We start from the raw sequence: 22255 nt of genomic DNA, 5'->3' as shown, positions 1-22255 counted from the left end.
CAGCCTGAAAACACAGTGAAACCCCATCTCTACTAAAAATACAAAAATTAAGGCCAGGCGCGGTGGCTCATGCCTGTAATCCCAGCACTTTGGGAGGCCGAGGTGGTGGGACCACTTGAGGTCAGGAGTTTGAGACCAGCCTGGCCAACATAGTGAAACCCCATCTCTACTAAAAATACAAAAATTAGCCAGGCACAGTGGTGGGCGACTGTAAACCCAGCTACTTAGGAGGCTGAGGCTGGATAATTGCTTGAACCCGGGAAGTGGAGGTTGCAGTGAGCCGAGATCTCACCACTGCACTCCAGCCTGGGTGACAGAGCAAGACTCAGTCTCAGGAAACAAAAAAATTAGCTGGGCATGGTAGTGGGCGCCTGTAATCCCAGCTACTCGGGAGACTGAGGCTGGATAATTACTTGAACCCGGGAGGTGGAGGTTGCAGTGAGCCACTATCATGCCACTGCACTCCAGCCTGGGTGACAGAGTTAGACTCCATCTCAAAAAATAATAATAAATAAAATAAAAAATAAACCAGATGTGGTGGCTCACGCCTGTAATCCTAACACTTTGGGAGGTTGAGGCAGGTGGATTGCCTGAACTCAGGAGTTCGAGACCAGCCTGGGCAGCATGGTGAAACCCCCGTCTGTACTAAAATACAAAAAAATAAGTTGTGCGTGGTAGCGTGCGCTTGTAATCCCAGTTACTTGGGAGACTGAGGCAGGAGAATTGCATGAACCCGGGAGGCGGAGGTTGCAGTGAGCCGAGATCTTGCCATTGCACTCCAGCCTGGGCGACAGTGCAAGACTCCGCCTCAGAAAAAAAAAAAAAAAAAAAAAAAAGCGCTCATTAATAGTAGCTACTTATCATTACAACTAATTTTCTCATCATTATCATCATTCAAAAACAGTACACTACAGGAGGAAGTAAGTCGAGGCTTCTCACTTCTTCATAGAAATCCAGCCCAAATGTTTCAGGAAGAATTGCTCTCTTTGTGTCCGGAGTTGGTTCCTTCCGGTGGGTTCATGGCCTCCCTGACTAAGAACGAAGCCGCGGACCTTCCCAGTGTTAAAAACAGCTCTTAAGCTGGCAGGGACCCAAAGAGTGAGCAGCAGCAAGATTTATTGTGAAAAGCAAAAGAACGCGAAAGAACAAAGCTTCTACAGCCTGGAAGGGGCGGGAAGGTGGGGGGGGACGGGGGACGGGATGGGGGAGAAGGGCCCCGGTTTTACACCCTTATTTGTCCCCACCCATTTTCCATTTTTGTCCTAGCAGAGTGCCCTTTTTTCAGTCCTCTCCACGATTGGCTACTTTCAGATTCCTGCTGATTGGTGAATTTTACAGAACGCTGATTGGTGCATTTTACAGAGTGTTGATTGGTGTATTTTACAGAGTGCTGATTGGTGCATTTTACAATCCTCTTGCTAGGTACAGAGTGCTGATTGGTGTATTTTACAATACTCTTGTAAGACAGAAAAGGTCTCCATGTACTCACTTGAAGCAGGAAGTCCAGCTGGTTTCACCTGTCCTCTTCTCTGTGCTTTCTTGAAGCTCTTTTAACTAAACTCTATTATGATATTGCTGGGCTGGGTTCTTCCTACCTGACAGTTCTCCAGAGCCCTGAACAGTGCCTGCATCAGCAAAACTGTTTTATAAATGCAAACTCCTGCCCTGAACAGTGCCTGCATCAGCAAAACTGTTTTATAAATGCAAACTGCTGCCTTTTGGGGTAGAGTGCAATAGAGTTTCTGTCTTCCTCCTGATTAGAAGGATACTTTAAAGTTAAAAAACAAAAACTTTAGTTATATTGTGGCTTAAAAACATGGTTTTTTTCCTAATTGTGTGTTTCATTGGGATGATTGAGTGGAAGGTGCTGACGGAGATTAATGACACTGAAAAAGGTGGGCACAAATGACAATGAAAAAGGGGACATTTTTGTGGCGCAGCGAATAAAAGGGGGGAAATTTAGGACGCTATGAGAGGCCTACGGGGGGACCTAACCTACTCTAGGGAATCAGGGAAGATCTGAAAGGGGAAATCATCTTAACACTGAGCAGGATTTTTTTTTTTTTTTTTTTAAAGACAGAGTTTCACTCTTGTTACCCGAGGTTGGAGTGCAATGGTGCGATCTCGGCTCACTACAAGTTCCGCCTCCTGGGTTCAAGTGATTCTCCTCCCTCAGCCTCGCGAGTAGCTGGGACTACAGGCGTCTGCCACGACGCCCGGCTAATTTTTGTGTTTTAGTAGATATGGGGTTTCACCATGTTGGCCAGGTTGGTCTTGAACCCCTCACCTCAGGTGATCCACCCACCTCTGCCCCCCAAAGCGTTGGGATTATAGGCTTGAGCCACCGGCCTGAGTAGGAATTTTACAGAGATTTGAGGAGGCAGAGATTTGAGGACTAAGAAATCATTGGAAATCTGAGGCAGCAGAGATACGATAAAGTTCTGGTGAAGAATCTAAAATTCAAAAATTTTGAGGATGTGAATTACAGAACTGTCCAGAAGTGGTTGATTTTTGGGGGCCAAGCATCAAGGAGCTCGCTTATGAAAATCTTATGTTCTAATTTTGTTTTTTTTTTTTTTGAGTCTCGCTCCATCGCCCAGGCTGGAGTGCAGTGGCTGGATCTCGGCTCACTGCAACCTCCGCCTCCCAAGTTCAAGCAATTCTCCTGTCTCAGCCTCCTGAGTAGCTGGCACTACAGGCGACTGCCACCAGGCCCGGCTAATTTTTGTATTTCTAGTAGAGACAGGGTTTCACCTTGTTGGTAAGGCTGGTCTCGAACTCCTGACCTCAGGTGATCCACCCGCCTCGGTCTCCCAGAGTGCTGGGATGACGGGCGTGAGCCACCGCCCCTGGCCCATGTGTTCTAATTTTCTAGGTTACAACGCTCTACGCTGCAGTCTCTCCACCGTTACAGTTTAAAAACTAGAAATCCCTACCACCCTCGCCTACTGTGCGTGCGCGGCGCACTGCGCTTCGGGCCTTGTAGTCTTGGACAGAAACCCCCCCCCCCGCCCCCCTCCCGGAGGCCCATGGTGCCTTGCGGCGGGTCGTCGCGCCTGCGCGGTGCAGTCGGCGGGCAGCGCAGAGTGCGAGGCTCTTTTGTTCGGCTGAGGGGAGGGCCGTTGGCTGGGGCCTGCGGTACGCCGCTTCAGTGAGGGGCTCCACTGCGGCCACCCGGCTTGCTGCCTTCCTGGGCGCCACTCCCCCAGGCGACCCGACGCGACGCGCCAGTAGCGCAGCACCGATTCCTCTGGGGCTCCTGGGCGCTGCTCTGAGGTGAGGAGCCCGCTGGAGGCGGGAGAGCTGGGGGAGGGGGCGCGGCGGCGGCGGCGGGAGCCCTGCGTTAGGGGCCGCGCTTTCTAGGCGGAGGTTAGGAGCGGGGAGCGCGCCCGAGTCCAGCGTCCTGCTTCTCCGCTTCCCGCGCTGAGCTCTCCGCCTGGCGCTGAGGCGTCGGTGCCAGCTGCATGAAGGATGGAGAGGGCGGGGTGCGAATCCTGAGCCTGAGACTGAAGCGCTTCGGGGTGGGCCGAGCACTTGGGGGCTGCTCTTCGGGGCCCGAGTGGTCTGGGACAATGTTGCTTGGTTGGGCGGCTGCGGGATAGGGCGGAAGGGGACAGGCTTGAGGCTGGGATAGGCATGAGGAGGGGCTGACGACCGCACGACCCGAGGTTTTTAACTGTTTTCGGAGGACCCTGGGTCCGGCCGGGATTGCCAGAGGAACCTGGCTTTGCAGGACTACGGAGGAGTAACTTCGAGTGAATTGGAAGAGGGCCCTGGGCCGCACAAGGTGTGCTGATTGGTGGAGGAGATGTGTGGAATAATTTGGGAAAGGGGGCACGGAGGGGGAGGGGCAGGCGTTTGCTGGGCCTGGCTCTGGAAGGGGAGGAGCTGTTAGGATAAGTAGGGCGGAGATCCAGAGAATATTTCTGTAAGGTGTATAAGAATAAAGGGGAAAGCAGGCCTCCCTTGCTTCCTGATGGGTCTTTACAGTGGGGAGGCTGTAAGGATAATTATGAAGAAAGGATTGAATACGCCTTTTTCACTTTTCCAGGTTTCCTACTACCTTCACTCCATGATTCCTTTGAGGAGTTAAAAAAGTCCAAGTGCAGCTCTTGCTTTGATTCAAAATTAGTTCCATACGTTTTTGTCTGGGATCGTAACTGGTCTCACAAAGTTGATGAAATTGTAAAAATGCGTAGATGAGTTAATAGTTAAGGCACGGAGTGAGGTAGTGAGAGATTTAGATCGTGTGCGGTGCGAGAAATTGGGAGACACAGGAAAAGTAAGTATGTGAGATTGTGAGGTAATATTTGTTTCGTGGGGCCTTCTGTTTTTAGCCAACTTTTCCTTATTGGAAAATTAGAATACAGAGTGAGCAATATTTTACCTCTTTTTTTTTTCCTTTTTTTTTTTGAGAAGAGTCTCCCTCTGTCACCAGGCTGGAGTGCAGTGGCACCATCTTGGCTCACTGCAACCTCCACCTCCCCGGGTTCACGCGATTCTCTTGCCTCAGCCTCCCGACCAGCTGGGATTACAGGCACGCGCCACCACGCCCGGCTAATTTTTGTATTTTTAGTAGAGATGGTCTTTCACCATATTGGTCACTCTGGTCTCGAACTCCTGATCTCGTGATCCTCCCGCCTCGGCCTCCCAAAGTGCTGGGATTATAGACGTGAGCCACCGCGCCCGGCCGTATTTTACCTCTTTTTCAAAGTTTCAAGTGAGGGTTTTTCGTAAATTGGTGTTACATTTAGACGTGTTGGTTTAACGCTATTGAGGTGGAATTTACAAAAAGTTCAGCTAAAATCAGTTATACTAGAACCTGTAGCCCAGGGTGAAGTAGCCTCTTCAATTAAGAATCACATTAGGCTGGGCGCGGTGGCTCAAGCCTGTAATCCCAGCACTTTGGGAGGCCGAGACGGGCGGATCACGAGGTCAGGAGATCGAGACCATCCTGGCTAATACGGTGAAACCCTGTCTCTACTGAAAAATACAAAAAACTAGCCGGGCGCGGTGGCGGGCACCTGTAGTCCTAGCTACTCGGGAGGCTGAGGCAGGAGAATGGCGTAAACCCGGGAGGTGGAGCTTGCAGTGAGCTGAGATCCGGCCACTGCACTCCAGTCTGGGCGACAGAGCAAGACTCCGCCTCAAAAAAAAAAAAAAAAAAAAGAATCACATTAGCAGTTTGGAAAGATTGTGAAAGGTCCAAGGTTTTGGAATAGATTCAGGAATACAATGGGGAAATTAATGCCGGTGTTCCTCCCTAGGTGCCTTGTAGACTTTTATATGAAAGTGGTGTGATTGAAAAGCACTTGTATTGAAACTGGTGGCACCTTAACGAAGCTTCAGGGGAGTGGAGGACCTGAAGTCATTTACGGTTTTCCCTGTGGTGATATTTTTCTTAAGTGGTTGCTGTATCCTAAATTGTTTTACATTAAAAATATAAATAGTAGGGCCAGGTGCAGTGGCTCAAGCCTGTCATCCCAGCAGTTTGGGAGTCTGAGGCGGGCGGATCACCTGAGGTCAGGAGTTCCAAACCAGCATGGCCAACATGGTGAAACCCCTTCTCTACTGAAAATAGAAAAATTAGCCAGGCGTGGTGGCACACGCCTGTAGTCCCGGCTACTTGGGAGGCTGAGGCAGGAGAATCGCTTGAACCTGGGAGGCAGAGGTTGCCATGAGCCGATATCACACTATTGCACTCCAGCCTGGGCAACAAGAGCAAAACTCTGTCTTAAAAAAAGAAAAAATAGGGCCATACCTCTTGTTCATCAGTGCCTGGCACATAGTAGGCCGTTCAGATGGTTGATGAATGAATGATGAATGGGGGGCTTTGAGATCCATTCTGAGAACTCTGTGTTAGCTAAATTAATGTGCATAGTATGCTTGTCTTGTATCTGTGACATTTGGCAGAGTTAAACTGTTGTCTTTGGCATGCTTGTCTTAACCTGTTAGTTTCTTTCTTTTTTTTTTTTTTTTTTTTAAGACAGGGTCTCACTCTGTTGCCAGGCTGGAGTGCAGTGGTGGCTTCATGGCTCACTGAAGCCTCGACCTCCTGGACACAAGCAATCCTCCCACCACAGCCTCTTGAGTAGCTCGGACTACAGTCTCATGCTACCATGCATGGCTTCTTTTTTGTAGGGACAGTCTCTGTTGCCCAGAATGGTTAGCTTCAGTTTTGTACTCACTCTGGTACTAAATATAGAAAAGGTATACAGGCTGTGCAACTAGTCATTTTAAGTACCTCAGGCCTCAGATTCTGAGTTTCATCACAAGCAAAATAGCTTGAATATATCTGTTTTAAAAGAATCTTGAAAAATCTTTTGTGTCCTTTGAATTGATCTGAATAATTATCAGTAGCGATGTCTGTTGAAAAATTGAATAGCCTTCCCGAGGTTATTTGGAAAAGTTACTCAAATATGGACGAAATTTAGATCCTGTCAGTATTTGCATAGAATAACTTGTATTCAATCTTTCCTACTTTTAGCATTTATACTTTGATGACCAGAAGGGGGCGACCTAATTTGTCTGTGAAATTGTGCCTTTTAAAATAATAGTTGACACTTTGAGGACCTAACAGAACTATGGAATAAATTTTTTTTTTGAGACGGAGTCTCGCTCTGTCACCAAGGCTGGAGTGCAGCGGCGCAATCTCAGCTCACTGCAACCTCCACCTCCCAGGTTCAAGCGATCCTCCTGCTTCATCCTCTGGAGTAACTGGGACTACCGGGGCCCCCCACAACGCCCGGCTAATTTTTGTATTTTTAGTAGAGATGGTGTCTTGCCATGTTGGCCAGACTGGTCTTGAACTCCTGACCTCGGGTGATCCACCCTCCTCGGCCACCCAAAGTTTTGGGATTACAGGCATGAGCTACCGTGACTAGCCTATAGTATTAATTTTTAACTGACAAGAATGGTGTATCCTTATGTGGTACAATGTGGTGGGTTTTTTTTTTTTTTTTTTTTTTTTTTTTTTTTTGAGACGGAGTTTTGCTCTTGTTGCCCAGGCTGGAGTGCAGCGGTGCAACTCAGCTTACTGCAACCTCCGCCTCCTGAGTTCAAGTGATTCTCCTGCCTCAGGCCTCCTAAGTAGCTGGAATTACAGGTACTCACCACCACGCCTGGCTAATTTTTTGTATTTTTTTAGTAGAGATGGAGTTTCATCATATTGGCCAGGTGGTTGGTCTTGACCTCCTGACCTCAGGTGATCCACCTGCCTTGGCCTCCCAAAGTGTAGGGATTACAGGTACGAGCCACCGTGCCCAGCCTGTGGTGGGGTTTTTTTATTTTTTATTTTATTTTTCTCATATAAATAGAGGCAGGGACTCACTATGTTGCCCAGGCTAGTTTCAAACTCCTGGCCTCAAGTAATTTTCCCACCTCACCCTCCCAAAGTACTGGAATTACGGACATGAGCCACGGCACCTGGCCCACCGTGATGGTTTTTTTTCTTTCTTTCTTTTTTTTTTTTTAGACAAGTCTTGCTCTGTCACCTAGGCTGGTGTGATCTCGGCTCACTGCAGCCTCCAACTCCCGGGTTCAAGTGATTGTCCTGCCTCAGCCTCCCGAGTAGCTAGGAATAGAGGCGCACACCACCATGCCCAGCTAACTTTTTTTGTATTTTTAGTTGAGATGAGGTCTCATCATATTGGCCAGGCTGATCTTGAAATCCTGACCTCAAGTGATCCACACACCTCAGCCTCTCAAAGTGCTGGGATTGCAGGTGTGAGCCACCATGCCTGGCCACTGTGGTGTTTTGATACATGTTTCCAATGTAGTCATGATTCTGGTCTAGCTTTGTAACCACTTTTATTTTATCTTAAATTAACCTTTGAAAGATGGCTTGAGGTATCACTGTGTCCATACTAACATTTGCAGACTCTTGTGGCCTCTCAACCCAAAAATCTATGGTAAAATATCCATGTCAACATACTCAAAGGAGTTTTCCAAGTTTCAGAACACATCTCAGATAAAATTCAAAATGTATTCGCACACCAGTATTCTAGCCTTAGATCCTCTGAAATTCAAGGGCTAGTGTTGCTTTAAAAATGAAACTCCTGACCGGGCGTGAGGGCTCTCTCCTATAATATCAGCACTAAGGGAGGCTGAGGTGGGTGGATCACCTGAGGTCGGAGTTAGAGACCAGCCTGACCAACATGGAGAAACTCCATCTCTACTAAAAATACACAATTAGCTGGGCGTGGTGGCGCATGCCGGTAATCCCAGTGACTCAGGAGGCGGAAGCAGGAGAATTGCTTGAACCTGGGAGGCAGAGGTTGCAGGGAGCGGAGATTGTACCACTGTACTCCAGCCTGGGTGAAAGAGCAAGACTCCAAAACAAAACTGCTAACTGTATGTGTGGCATAAGTTTTTAGTTTTCTGCTCAGTCAAGTTTTCCATCTGGAATGCATTTGCTTCTCAAACAACCACAGCTTACAGACTAAAAGCAGTTTAGAAACAAGACTACCACCTGAATATACTACACATGCCTTCACCTGCCTTTTGATGATTGGTATGTAGTTGCTGATTCTTTCAACATAAGGTACTTCTTCCTTGTTTTCTCTTTAGGGTGTATGGATCAGATTTATCTTGCTGCTTATTCCCTTAAAAACTTACAGCTTTGGACTTCTATTCCCTGATGCTTCTGAGACATTCATCCTTTTTTTTTGTTTTTTTTTTTTGAGATGGAGTTTTTGTTCTTGTTGCCCAGGCTGGAGTGCAATGGTGCAATCTCGGCTCACCGCAACCTCAGCCTTCTGGGTTCAAGCGATTTTCCTGCTTCAGTTTCCCAAGTAGCTGGGATTACAGGCATGCACCACCATGCCTGGCTAATTTTGTGTTTTTAGTAGAGACGGGGTTTCTCCATGTTGGTCAGGCTGGTCTCAAAACTCCTGACGTCAGGAGATCTGCCTGCCTCAGCCTCCCAAAGTGCTCGGATTACATGCATGAGCCACTGCACCCAGCCTGAGACATCCATCTTTATTGCCCATATAGGGTTCAACAACTTGTTCAGGTTCCAGACCTACCTTTAATGGTGTGTGCAAGTAAAAATAGAAACAAAATGCTTTGGGAACCCCAAAGAAAAGAGAAATATTATTTAGCTAAGTTGGGTAGACTTCATGGAGAAAGTAGCATTTAAGCTGGGTCTTGAAGAATGGGTAGGATTTTGACTGTTGGCCCTCTACAGGAGCACACTACTTTTTTTTTTGAGACAGAGTCTTACTTTGTCACCGAGGCTGGAGTACAGTGTCAAGATGTCAGCTCACTGTAACCTCTGCCTGCCTGGTTCAAGTAATTCTTGTGCCCCACCCTCCCAAGTAGCTGGGATTACACGTTTGCACCACCACACATGGCTAATTTTTGTATTTTTAGTAGATATGGGGTTTCACCATGTTGGCCAGGCTGGTCTTGAACTCCAGGCCTCAAGCGATCCACCCGCCTCAACTTCCCAAAGTACTGGATTTATAGGCATGAGCCACCAAGCCTAGTCAGGAGCACACTTTTTTTTTTCCTTTGAGACAGAGTCTTGTTCTGTCTCCCAGACTGGAGTGCAGTGGCGCAATCTCAGCTCACTGCGTCCTAACCCCGTTTTGTGGGTTCAAGCAATTCTTGTGCCTCAGCCTCTTGAATAGCTGGGACTACAGGTGCGCTGTGCTGGCTAACTTTTTTTTGTATTTTTAGTAGACACAGGATTTCACCATGTTGCTGGGCTGGTCTCAAACTCCTGGCCTCAAGCGATTCACCCACCTCAGCCTCCCCAAAGTGCTGAAATTACAGATGTGGGCCACAGTGCCCGGCACATACTTTTTTTTTTTTTTTTTTTTTTTTTTTTTTTTTTTTTTTTTGAGACAGAGTCTTGTCCTGTGTCCCAGGCTGGAGTGCAATGGTGCAATCTTTGTTCACTGGAAACCTCCATCTCCCAGGTTCAAAGAATTCTCCTGCCTTAGCCTCACGAGTATCTGGGATTACAGGCACATGCCACCACACCTGGCTGATTTTTGTATTTTTACTAGAGTTGGGGTTTCACCATCTTAGCCAGGCTGGTTTTGAACTCCTGACCTCAAGTGATCCACCTGCCTTGGCCTCCCAACGTGCTGGGATTACAAGCATGAGCCACTGCACCCCACCAAACCCACACTTCTTTTTTTTTTGAGACGGAGTTTCACTCTTGATGCCCAGGCTGGAGGGCAGTGGCCCGATCTTGGCTCACCGCAACTTCCCCCTCCCAGGTTCAAGCGATTCTCCTGCCTCAGTCTCTGGAGTAGCTGGGATTACAGGCATGTGCCACCTCACCCAGCTAATTGTGTATTTTTAGTAGAGATGGGGTTTCTCCATGTTGGTCAGGCTGTTCTCGAACTCCCAACCTCAGGTAATTCGCCTGCCTCAGCCTCCCAAAGTGCTGGGATTACAGCCTGAGCCACCATGTTGGGCCTAAGCTCACACTTCTTTTTTTTTTTTTTTTTTTTTTTTTTTTTGAGACGGAGTCTCGCTCTGTCGCCCAGGCTGGAGTGCAGTGGCCGGATCTCAGCTCACTGCAAGCTCCGCCTCCCGGGTTTATGCCATTCTCCTGCCTCAGCCTCCGGAGTAGCTGGGACTACAGGCGCCCGCCACCTCGTCCGGCTAGATTTTTGTATTTTTTTAGTAGAGACGGGGTTTCACCGTGTTCGCCAGGATGGTCTCGATCTCCTGACCTCGTGATCCGCCCGTCTCGGCCTCCCAAAGTGCTGGGATTACAGGCTTGAGCCACCGCGCCCGGCCCCGCTCACACTTCTTAATAGATGAGCAAAGCTATGGAGGAAACATAGAATGTGTTCAGGTTATGGCCAGGTTATAGTCTTTCACAGGAGTGTAGATTTTGTGAGGGAAGAAGGGACGTAGTTAGTCTGGAATGGGAACTGAAGAATGTAAATGTTACACTGAGGACTTTGGCCTTTGTTTTAAATGGGAGGAAACCTTGTAGAAAATATTTCCTATTCAGTCAGCTCCAGCCCAAACTGGCTTATGTGTGTCACATTGCCTTTGTTTACTACAGTTCCTGAAGCCAAATTGCCCTACCAGTCCACCTTCTCAAATGCTAGTAAAGCCCGGTTTCAATCCCAACTTTTCAAAATGTTTCCTAATACCCTAGCCAGTTCTTCCTCCAACCTCCTGTAGTGCATTTATGGCTACTTTTTATTTATTTATTTTTATTATTTTTATTTTTATTTTTTTGAAACGGAGTCTTGCTCTGCCACCCAGGCTGGAGTGCAGTGGCCGGATCTCAGCTCACTGCAAGCTCCGCCTCCCGGGTTTACGCCATTCTCCTGCCTCAGCCTCCCAAGTAGCTGGGACTACAGGCGCCCGCCTCGTCGCCCGGCTAGTTTTTTGTATTTTTAAGTAGAGACAGGGTTTCACCGTATTAGCCAGGATGGTCTCGATCTCCTGACCTCGTGATCCGCCCGTCTCGGCCTCCCAAAGTGCTGGGATTACAGGCTTGAGCCACCGCGCCCGGCCAATGGCTACTTTTTATTGCTTATACTACTTTTGGTAATTATGTATGCTTGCCATTTTGGACTCTCACTTGAACTTACATTGTTTACCTTTTTGTATTTTTTTTTTCTTCCACACCTGTCTTCTCTGTGTCTTTTTTTTTTTTTTTTTTAATTTTATTTTTGAGATGGAGTCTCGCTCTCTTGCCCAGGCTGGAATGCAGTGTCGTGATCTGGCCTCACTGCAACCTCTGCCTCCCAGGTTCAAGCAGTTCTCCCTGCCTCAGCCTCCCAAGTAGTTGGGTAACTGGGATTACAGGCGCCTGCCATCAGGCCCAGCTAATTTTTTTTATTTTTTTTATTTTTTATTTTTATTTTTTTGAGACAGAGTTTTGCTCTTGCTGCCCAGGCTGGAGTGCAGTGGTGTGATCTTGGCTCACCACAACCTCTGCCCCCTGGGTTCAAGCGATTCTCCTGCCTCAGCCTCCCGAGTAGCTGAGATTACAGGCATGCGCCACCACGTCCGGCTCATTTTGATTTTTAGTAGAGACGGGGTTACTCCATGTTGGTCAGGCTGGTCTTGAACTCCTGACCTCAGGTGATCTGCCCGCCTCCCAAAGTGCTGGAATTACAGGTGTGAACCACCATACCTAGCCTAATTAATTAATCTTTTAGAGATGGAGTCTCACAGCTGGGCGCAGTGACTCACACCTGTAATCCCAGCACTTTGGGAGGCCGAGGTCAGGAGTTCAAGACCAGCCTGGCCAAGATGGTGAAACCTCATCTCTACTAACAATAGAAAAATTAGCCAGGCGCTTGTAATCCCAGTTACTCAGGAGGCTGAGGCAGGAGAATCGCTTGAATCCGGGAGGCGGAGGTTGTGAGCCAAGATCACTGCACTCTAGCCTGGGTGACAGAGCAAGACTCCCTCTCAAAAGAAAAAAAGAAAGAGACAGAGAGATGGAGTCTTGCTATGTTGCCCAGGCTGGTCTGAAACTTGTGGGTTCAACCACCCCACAACTCTCATCTTGGCCTCCTAAAGTGCTGGGATTACAGGTGTGAGCCACAGTGCCTAGCTAATTTGATTTTATTTCTTTTTTTGTTTTTGTTTTTGTTTTTGAGACGGAGTCTCGCTCTGTCACCCAGGCTGGAGTGCAGTGGCTGGATCTCAGCTCACTGCAAGCTCCGCCTCCCGGGTTTATGCCATTCTCCTGCCTCAGCCTCCCGAGTAGCTGGAACTACCAGGCGCCCGCCACCTCACCCGGTTAATTTTTTGTATTTTTTAGTAGAGACGGGGTTTCACCGGGTTAGCCAGGATGGTCTCGATCTCCTGACCTTGTGATCCACCCATCTCAGCCTCCCAAAGTGCTGGGATTACAGGCTTGAGCCACCGTGCCCGACCGATTTTATTTCTTAATAGTATTAAAAACTAGAAGATCTGGTCGGGCGTGGTGGCTCACGCCTGTAATCCCAGCACTTTGGGAGACTGAGACAGGCAGATCACCTGAGGTCAGGAGTTTGAGACCAGCCTGGCCAACATGGTGAAACCCCGTCTCTACTAAACATTCAAACAATTAGCTGGGCATGGTGGCGCACACTTGTAATCCCAGCTACTTAGTGGGGCTGAGACAGGAGAAGCACTTGAACTCCGGAGGCAAAAGTTGCGATGAGCCGAGAACACGCCCCTCTGCACTCCAGCCTGGGCAACAGAGTGAGACTCTGTCTCAAAAAAAAAAAAAAAAAAAAAAAAAGCTGGGCATGGTGGCGGGCACCTGTAATCCCAGCTACTTGGGAGGCTGAGGCAGGAGAATCGGTTGAACCCCAGAGGCAGAGTTCTGAAGTGAGCTGAGATCACACCACTTCACTCCTGCCTGGGCGACAAGAGTAAAACTCCATCTTAAACAAACAAACAAACAAATACTAGAAGATCTGCAGTTACAAAATTTGATAGCCATTAATTGACTAGATCTTCAACCTAAACTGGGGGTAAAAGGGGAGGAAAGAAAATGGAATAGTAAAAAGAACCAGATGGAAAAAGGAATGAAGTAAGAAGTGATACGCAAAATAATTGTCATCTTCTCCCTGCCTGCGATTTCCTCAGTCTAGTCAAGGTCTTTCCACCTGGCCACATTTCTTTTCCTCAGATAAAGCAAGCTGATTCTCAACTTAGGACTTTCAAACCAACTATTCCCTAAACTTGGAGTGCTTTTCTTATTTTGGCTGAGTTGTCTCCTTGTAGTTCGGGTTTCTGTTTAAATGTTATTCTAAAGAGATTTGCTTTGTAACATCAGTAATATTTTATTGTTTATTGTCTGTGCCATGCTTTGCAAATACATGTGTGCACACACTCAATAGTGCTCACTCACTTGTCTGCACTAGAATAATAAGGTCTAAGAGATCAAGGATTTTGTCTATCTTGTCCACCCCATTTTTCCAGCACCTCACACATGATAGGTGCCCAGTAGATAATTTTTATGTGAATGAATACTATAGGAGCTTGTTCATACAGAGTTGTCTGGGGCTTCAGGGAAGGACTTCTAAGGAAGTGACATTAAGCTAAGGAAATTGGTTAAGTGAAAAGTTGGGCAAAGCACAAGGTAATTACGATTGATAGGTGTAAGTGCAGGGACCTTCAGCTCAAATGCCCACAGATAATGATGTGAAGAGATAGGTTTTCATTTTGAAATCACTGGCTACTGTTGAAAATGAATTGGATCAGGAGTTACCCATGCAAGAGATGATGGTGGCTTGGAATAGAGCAGTAGCAGTGGGGCTAGGAAAAAGTATGAATTGGAAGATATTTAAGATATAAAACTGGCTGGGCGCGGTGGCTCAAGCCTGTAATCCCAGCACTTTGGGAGGCCGAGACGGGCAGATCACGAGGTCAGGAGATGGAGACCATCCTGACTAACGCGGTGAAACCCCGTCCCTACTAAAAAAAAACACAAAAAACTAGCCGGGCGAGGTGGCGGGCGCCTGTAGTCCCAGCTACTCGGGAGGCTGAGGCAGGAGAATGGCGTAAACCCGGGAGACGGAGCTTGCAGTGAGCTGAGATCCGGCCACTGCACTCCAGCCTGGGTGGCAGAGCAAGACTCCGTCTCAAAAAAAAAAAAAAAAATTTTTTTGTCACAAATAGCCGGGCATGGTGGCTCATACCTGTAATCCCAGCACTTTGGGAGGCTGAGGTGGGCAGATCATGAGGTCAAGAGATCGAGACCATCCTGGCCAGCATAGTGAAACCCCATCTCTACCAAAAATACCAAAATTAGCCGGGGGTGGTGGTGCACGCCTCGAGAGACTGAGGCAGGAGAATTGCTTGACCGCAGGAGAATTGCTTGAACCCAGGAGGTGGAGGTTGCAGTGAGCCGAGATCACACCACTGCACGCCAGCCTAGACGACAGAGCCAGACTCTGTCTCAAGAAAAAAAAATTGTCACAAATAAATTTTTTTTTTTTTTTTTTTTTTTTTTTTTTGAGACGGAGTCTCGCTCTGTCACCCAGGCTGGAGTGCAGTGGCCAGATCTCAGCTCACTGCAAGCTCCGCCTCCCGGGTTTACGCCATCCTCCTGCCTCAGCCTCCCGAGTAGCTGGGACTACAGGCGCCCGCCACCAAACCCGGCTAGTTTTTTGTCTTTTTTTAGTAGAGATGGGGTTTCACCGGGTTAGCCAGGATGGTCTCGATCTCCTGACCTCGTGATCCGCCCATCTCGGCCTCCCAAAGTGCTGGGATTACAGGCTTGAGCCACTGCGCCCGGCACAAATAAATTTTGTTAAAATTTTCTGTTTGTATGCAGAATGTACTTCCTTCCTTTACTCCTCGGAAGGTAAATTCCTTTTGCCATCTATTTGTTTAGAGACAGAGTTTCACTCTTGTTGCCCAGGCTAGAGTGCAGTGGCACGATCTCGGCCCACTACAACCTCTGCCTCCCGGGTTCAAGTGATTCTCCTGCCTCAGCCTCCCGAGTAGCTGGGATTACAGATATGTGCCACCATGCCTGGCTAATTTTGTATTTTTAGTAGAGATGGGGTTTCACCATGGTGGTCAAGCTGGTTTCAAACTCCTGACCTCAGGTGATCCTCCCACCTCGGCCTCCCAAAGTGTTGGGATTACAGGCGTGAGCCACTGTGCCTGGCCTCCTTTTGCCATTTATTACACAAACTTTGTGATTTTATTCTCCTCCCTGGGCCAGATAAATGAAAAAGCACAAGAAATTCCTGCGCTTCAGGTATATGTATTGTGATTTCTGTTTCTGGCAGCTCTTCTGTCTCAGTCCTCCAGAAATAAGATCTTGGTTTCTCTGTTTTGTAGTTCTTGGTTCATTCATGGTAGTCATATCTGGGTTCTTCTTGAGTGTTTTCTGGAACTGCTCTGCTCTTTGGAGAAACCGAGTCATGAATTTCAGCCAGATCTGTAGGATAAAAATGTTTTCTCATTGAGTTTTTCTCAGTGCACTGGGTTTCAGAGAGCTATCTCTGAATATATACTGCTTAAGCAGCGTCTAATGAAGAAGTAGAGTGTATGTGCAAATATATAAATAATTAATGCCAGGGGTCATAAAAGCTAACCTCTCAGGGCCAGGCGTGGTGGCTCACGCCTGTAATCCCAGCACTTTGGGAGGCTGAGGCGGGCGGATCACGAGGTCAGGAGATTGAGACCAGGATGGCTAACATGGTGAAACCCGGTCTCTACTAAAAATACAAAAAAATTAGCCAGGCGTGGTGGTTGGCGCCTGTAGTCCCAGCTACCCGGGAGGCAGGGCTTGCAGTGAGCCGAGATCATGCCACTGGACTCCATCCTGGGCGACAGAGCGAGACTCCGTCTCAAAAAAGAAAAAAGCTAACCTCTCAGTTATCCCATGAGGGTCATTAAGTCTGTTTTATAGATGAAGAAACTGAGTTATACAGTAACTATATGTGACTACCTATAGACATAAAGTTGAGGGGTCAGAGAAGTGAAAGGTATTAGGGGCCAAGACTTGGAATCATGACAGCTGTGTTTTGCTTATTATCCTGGTGTTTGGTTAAGCAGGTCTTTCACTGGGAAGCAGACCACACAGCAACCATAATCATGCTTCTGGTGCCTGTACCTTCTCTGGTGAAGGGATGTAGGATCTTAAGCTGCTCTTCCAGTGTCATTGCTGTACAACAAGTCTGAAGATGGTGTGATGTGAATAGAGTTTTGTTTCATCATTTGTTATTCCCTAAGCAGTGTTTTTTTTTTTTTTTTTTTTGTTTTTTTTTTTGACTACTCAAGACTTTCTTTATTATCGGGGCGTGTTGATGGAAGGGAAGGAGTGGGCAACATTTAGCATCGATGCCATCCCATGCATGATGTGCAAGGTCGCCACTTGCATCTGGTTTTCCAGACTCCGACCCGCATCCGATGGGGAAAGGTGAATGGGCCGCATGCCCATCGCACCTCACGAGCCCATTTGACGGGTTCAGCTTCGGAAGGCACACACCGCCTTTACTTCCTGTACTCGCTTCATTGTTATTCTAAATGTAATGGAGAAAATAAAATGTTCACCCGTATTCTAGCGAACTATGAGAACTGATTTTTTTTTGTTTTTTTTTTTTTTTTTGAGACAGAGTTTTACTCTTGTTGCCCAGGCTGGAGTGCAATGGCACAATCCCGGCTCACTGCAACCTCTCCTTCCTGGGTTCAAGTGATTACCTCAGCCTCCCCTAGTAGCTGGGATTACAAGCATGTGCCACCATGCCCAGCTGATTTTGTATTTTTAGTAGAGACAAGATTTCTCCATGTTGGTCAGGCTGGTCTTGAACTCCTGACCTCAGGTGATCCGCCCGCCTCAGTCTCCCAAAGTGCTGGGATTACAGGCCTGAGCCAACACGCCTGGCCCCGAGAACTGATTTATGTCTGCAGTAATGTGTGTAATTTCATTTGAGGAATATGGTTTTTGCCAATCCTCTTATAGCAGTAGCTTTTAGCCAAGAATGTTCATCAAAATCACCTGTGGAGCTTCAAAAGCTGCAGATGCCTGGCCAGGCACTGTGGCTCATGCACTATGGGAGGCCAAGATGGGCAGATCATGAGGTCAGGAGATCGAGACCATCCTGGCTAAACACGGTGAAACCCAGTCTCTACTAAAAATACAAAAAAATTAGCCAGGCGTGGTGGTGGGCGCCTGTAGTCCCAGCTACTTGGGAGGCTGAGGCAGGAGAACAGCGTGAATCTGGGAGGCGGAGCTTTCAGTGAGCCGAGATCACGCCATTGCACTCCAGCCTGGGCGACTGAGTGAGACTCCATCTCAAAAAAAAAAAAAAGAAAGATGCAGATGCCAGCTCTTAAAATTGAGCTGTGAATTAATTACTCGATTCAGATTTACACTGTCCCTGGATTCCTTGGGACACTATAAGCAAGTTTTGGGGTTTGTTTTGTTTTTTATTGAGACAGTCTTCCTGTGTCGCCCAAGCTGGAGTGCCGTAGTGCGATTTTGGCTCACTGCCAATGTCAAAACAGTATTCTTCATAATTAAAAAAAAAAAAGGAAACCATACAGTGGAATGCTATGGCAGCTGTTAGGGATGGAGATCTTTATGGAATAATGTCAAAGATAGATTGCATTGTATAAAAGGGTAAACTGGTGCTTGTTTAGGCAGCACATATACTAAAATTGGAACAATACAGAGAAGATTAGCATGGCTCCTATGCAAGGATGACACACAAATTCATGAAGCAGTCCATATATTTAAGTATTTAAAAAAAAAAAGAAAAAAATTCAAAAGTAAAAACATTTATTTATTTTATTTATTTATTTATTTATTTTGTGAGGAAGTCTCTCCTTGTCACCCAGGCTGGAGTGCAGTGGTGTGATCTCAGCTCACTGCAACATCCGCCTCCCAGAGTCAAGCGATTTTCCTGCCTCAGCCTCCTGAGTAGCTGAGATTACAGGCATGCGCCACCATGCCCGGCTAATTTTTGTATTTTTAGTAAAGATGGGGTTTCACCATGTTGATAAGGCTGGTCTTGAACTCCTGACCTCGTGATCCGCCCACCTCAACCTCCCAAAGTGCTGAGATTATAGGCGTTAGCCAGCGCACCTGGCAACAAGAAATTTTTTTTTTTTTTTTTTTTTTTGAGACGGAGTCTCGCTCTGTCGCCCAGGCTGGAGTGCAGTGGCGTGATCTTGGCTCACTGCAAGCTCCGTTTCCCGGGTTCACTCCATTCTCCTGCCTCACCCTCCCGAGTAGCTGGGACTACAGGCGCCCACCACCACGCCCGGAGATTTTTTTGTACTTTTAGTGGAGACAGGGTTTCACCCTGTCAGCCAGGATGGTCTTGATCTCCTGACTTCGTGATCCACCCACCTCAGCCTTTTCCCAAAGTGCTGGGATTACAGGCATGAGCCACCACGTCCGGCCTGAACTTTTTTTTTTTTTTTTGAGATGGAGTCTCCCACTGTTGCCCAGGCTGGAGTGCAGTGGCGCGATCTTGGCATACTGTAACCTCCACCTCCCACCTTGTAGCGATTCTCCTGCCTCCACATCCCAAAAGTAGCTAGGATTACAGGCGCCTGCCACCACGCCCAGGTAATTTTTTGTGTTTTTAGTAGAGATGGGGTTTCACTATGTTGGCCAGGCTGGTCTCAAACTCCTGACCTTGTGATCCGCCCACCTTGGCCTTCCAAAGCACTGGGATTACAGGCATGAGCCACTGCACCTGGCCACATTATACATTTTTGTAATCGAATGTTAATATATGATTTTAATTAGAAAAAATGAAAATACTGCTTTAAAAACACCACTTTCTGATGTATTTTCTGTGGAGTGGGGTCTAGGCATCTGTATTTCTTCCTTTTTTTTTTTTTTTGTTTGTTTTTGTTTTTGAGATTGAGTCTTGCTCTGTTGCCAGGCTGGAGTACCGTGGTACAATCTCAGCTCACTGCAACCTCTGATTCCCTGGTTCAAGTGATTCTCCTGCCTCAGCCTCCCGAGTAGCTAGGACTACATGCGTGTTCCACTATGCCCGGACAGTTTTTGTGTCTTTACTAGAGACGGGTTTCACCATGTTGGCCAGGATCGTCTTGACCTGACTTGACCTCCCAAAGTGTTGGAGTTACAGGTGTGAGCCACTGTGCCCAGCGTTTTTTTGTATTGTTTTGTTTTTTTTGAGATGGAGTCTCACTCTGTTGCCCAGGTTGGAGTGCAATGGCACGATCTTGGCTTACTGCAATCTCTGTCTCCCGGTTTCAAGCTATTCTCCTGTCTCAGCCTCCTGAGTAGCTGGGACTACAGGCGCACACCACCATGCCCAGCTAATTTTTGTATTTTTAGTAGAGATGGGGGTTTCACCATGTTGGCCAGGCTGATCTCAAACTCCTGACCTCGTCGTGATCCACCCACCTCGCCTCCCAAAGTGCTGGGATTACAGACGTGAGCCATCGCATCCGGGCAGGCATCTGTATTTCTAAACTCCATAGGTGATTCTGATTCTTACAGAGGTGAAGGTTCTCGACTCAGAGTTTGCTTTCCTCTGAATTCCTTTTTTTTTTTTTTTTTTTTTTGAGATGGAGTCTCACTCTATTGCCCAGGCTAGAGTGCAGTGGGGCGATCTGGGCTCGCTGCAACCTCTTCTTCCCAGGTTCAACTGATTCTCCTGCTTCAGCCTCCTGAGTAGCTGGGACTACAGGCACCTGCCACCATGCTCAGCTAATTTTTTGTTTTTTTAGTAGAGACGGGGTTTTACCGTGTTAGCCAGGATGGTCTCGATCTCCTAACTTCGTGATCCGCCCGCCTCAGCCTCCTAAAGTGCTGGGATTACAGGCTTGAGCCACCGCACCGGGCCATATTTATTTATTTATTTGTTTATTTATTTATTTATTTATTTATTTTTATTTGAGACAGAGACTCACTCTATAGCCCAGGCTGGGGTGCAGTGGTGCGATCTCGGCTCAGTGCAAGCTCCACCTCCTGGGTTCACGCCATCTCTTGCCTCAGCTTCCCGAGTAGGTGGGACTACAGGTGCCTGCCACCACGCCCAGCTAATTTTTTGTATTTTTAGTAGAGATGGGGTTTCACCATGTTAGCCAGGATGGTCTGGATCTCCTGACCTTGTGATCCGTCTGCCTCGGCCTCCCAAAGTGCTGGGATTATAGGTGTGAGCCACTGTGCCCAACCAGTTTTGTTTTTTATTGAGACAGAGTCTTGCTGTGTCACCCAGGCTGGAGTGCAGTGGCGTGATTTTGGCTCACTGCCAATGTCTGCCGCCTGGGTTCAAGCAATTCTCATGCCTTAGCCTCTTGAGTAACTGGGACTACAAGTGCACGCCACCACCATGACCAGCTTATTTTTTTGTATTTTTAGTAGAGATGAGGTTTCGCCATGTTGACTAGGCTTTTCTCAAACTCCTGACCTTAGGTGATTCTGCCTGCCTCGGCCTCCCAAAGTGCTGGGATTACAGGCGTGAGCCACCGTGCCTGGCCTGGTTTCTTAAAATTGACATTTGCTCAGTAGTTCTCTCTGTAGTCTGCTTGCTAGATGTTTAACTTCAAAAATTCTACACTATGTAGCACTTGTCAATTTGAAAGACTCAGAAGACTGCTGGGGCATTAAAAACCCAGCTTTGTTTCTGTCTGCAGGTTTAATAAACAATGAATACCTTCATATTCCAGAAACCAATTAAAAATCATTGTTTTTTTTTTTTAACAGAGACATAATCTTTCAAGGTCTTTTCTGCGAAAAATCATTACCAGTCATTTTCTCATTTACCAATGACAAATTATAGGGAGGAGTCATCTGAAGAGATCTCTGTGTCCTTTCCTTATACAGTCTGGAGGGAGGTTACCCTGTAGGTTTATGGCTAGCTGCTAGTTTTTTTGTTTGTTTGTTTTTGAGACGGAATCTCACTCTGTCGCCCAGGCTGGAGTGCAGTGGCGCCATCTTGGCTCACTGCAAGTTCCGCCTCCCGGGTTCACGCCATTCTCCTGCCTCAGCCTCCCGAGTAGCTGGGACTACAGGCGCCCACCACCATGCCTGGCTAATTTTTTTTTTTTTTTGTATTTTAGTAGAGACGGGGTTTCACCGTGTTAGCCAGGATGGTCTCGATCTCCTGACCTCGTGATCCGCCCATCTCGGCCTCCCAAAGTGCTGGGATTACAGGCATGAGCCACCGCACCTGGCCTAGCTGCTAGTTTTATGTGTTCAACAGGGCATTTAACCTAGCCCACTGAAGTGCTATGCGCTGTTTAATTGTGTGACCTTAGGTGATTTATTTCATCTAAATTTGGTCTATTTGTGAGATAGATATAACATCTGAATGGCTTATCTCACAGGATGGTTTTGAAGATTAAATGAGATAGTATGGTAGCAGTTTGTAAACTGTAAACTATAATGCAAATGTATTATTTTTCTAGGAATCTTAGACTCAGCAAATGTTTAGGTAAAAATTATGGCAATTTTAGATTTTTTTGTTTATAATACTGTGATATAAACCATACGAGTTGGCTAAGTAGGACAACTGAGGATCTCAAACTGAGGTTTGAGTACATACTGTAAAGCCACACTCCCACGTTTGTAGTCCAGTCTCCTCAGTTACTAGCTTCAACTGGTAACTCTTGGGAGTACTGTAAATAATAAATGAGTAGGCGGGGCGCTGTGGTTCACTTGTAATCCGAACACTTGCGGAGGCCAAAGCGGGATAATTGTGTGAGGCCAGGAGTTTAAGAGAAGCCTGGGGCCCAGCACAGTGGCTCACACCTGTAAACCCAGCACTTTGGGAGGCTGAGGTGGGCGGATCACGAGGTCAGGAGTTCAAGACCAGCCTGACCA

General features: G+C 47.3%; 1 protein-coding gene and 1 non-coding gene across 3 annotated transcripts in view; both read left to right on the top strand.

The window, feature by feature from the left end:
- The first annotated feature begins 3028 nt into the window (after window positions 1–3028).
- CBX1 (chromobox 1) overlaps window positions 3029–22255 on the top strand; it is a 36104-nt gene continuing 16877 nt past the window's right edge. Inside the window, exon 1 of one of the 2 annotated variants that reach the window (XM_010358967.2) lies at window positions 3029–3276. The gene's annotated coding sequence lies outside the window, so the exon portion shown is untranslated. Of the gene's footprint in view, window positions 3277–4126; window positions 4283–22255 lie in introns of those variants that run through there. The other variant, XM_030924061.1, reaches the window with a different exon arrangement.
- LOC115895099 lies at window positions 18073–18179 on the top strand. The gene has a single exon (XR_004055290.1). It is a non-coding gene; the product is annotated as a U6 spliceosomal RNA (small nuclear RNA).

Source organism: Rhinopithecus roxellana, chromosome 19 (assembly GCF_007565055.1).
Source record: "Rhinopithecus roxellana isolate Shanxi Qingling chromosome 19, ASM756505v1, whole genome shotgun sequence".
NCBI lineage: Eukaryota > Metazoa > Chordata > Mammalia > Primates > Cercopithecidae > Rhinopithecus > Rhinopithecus roxellana.
This window is presented reverse-complemented; position numbering and strand designations above follow the sequence as displayed.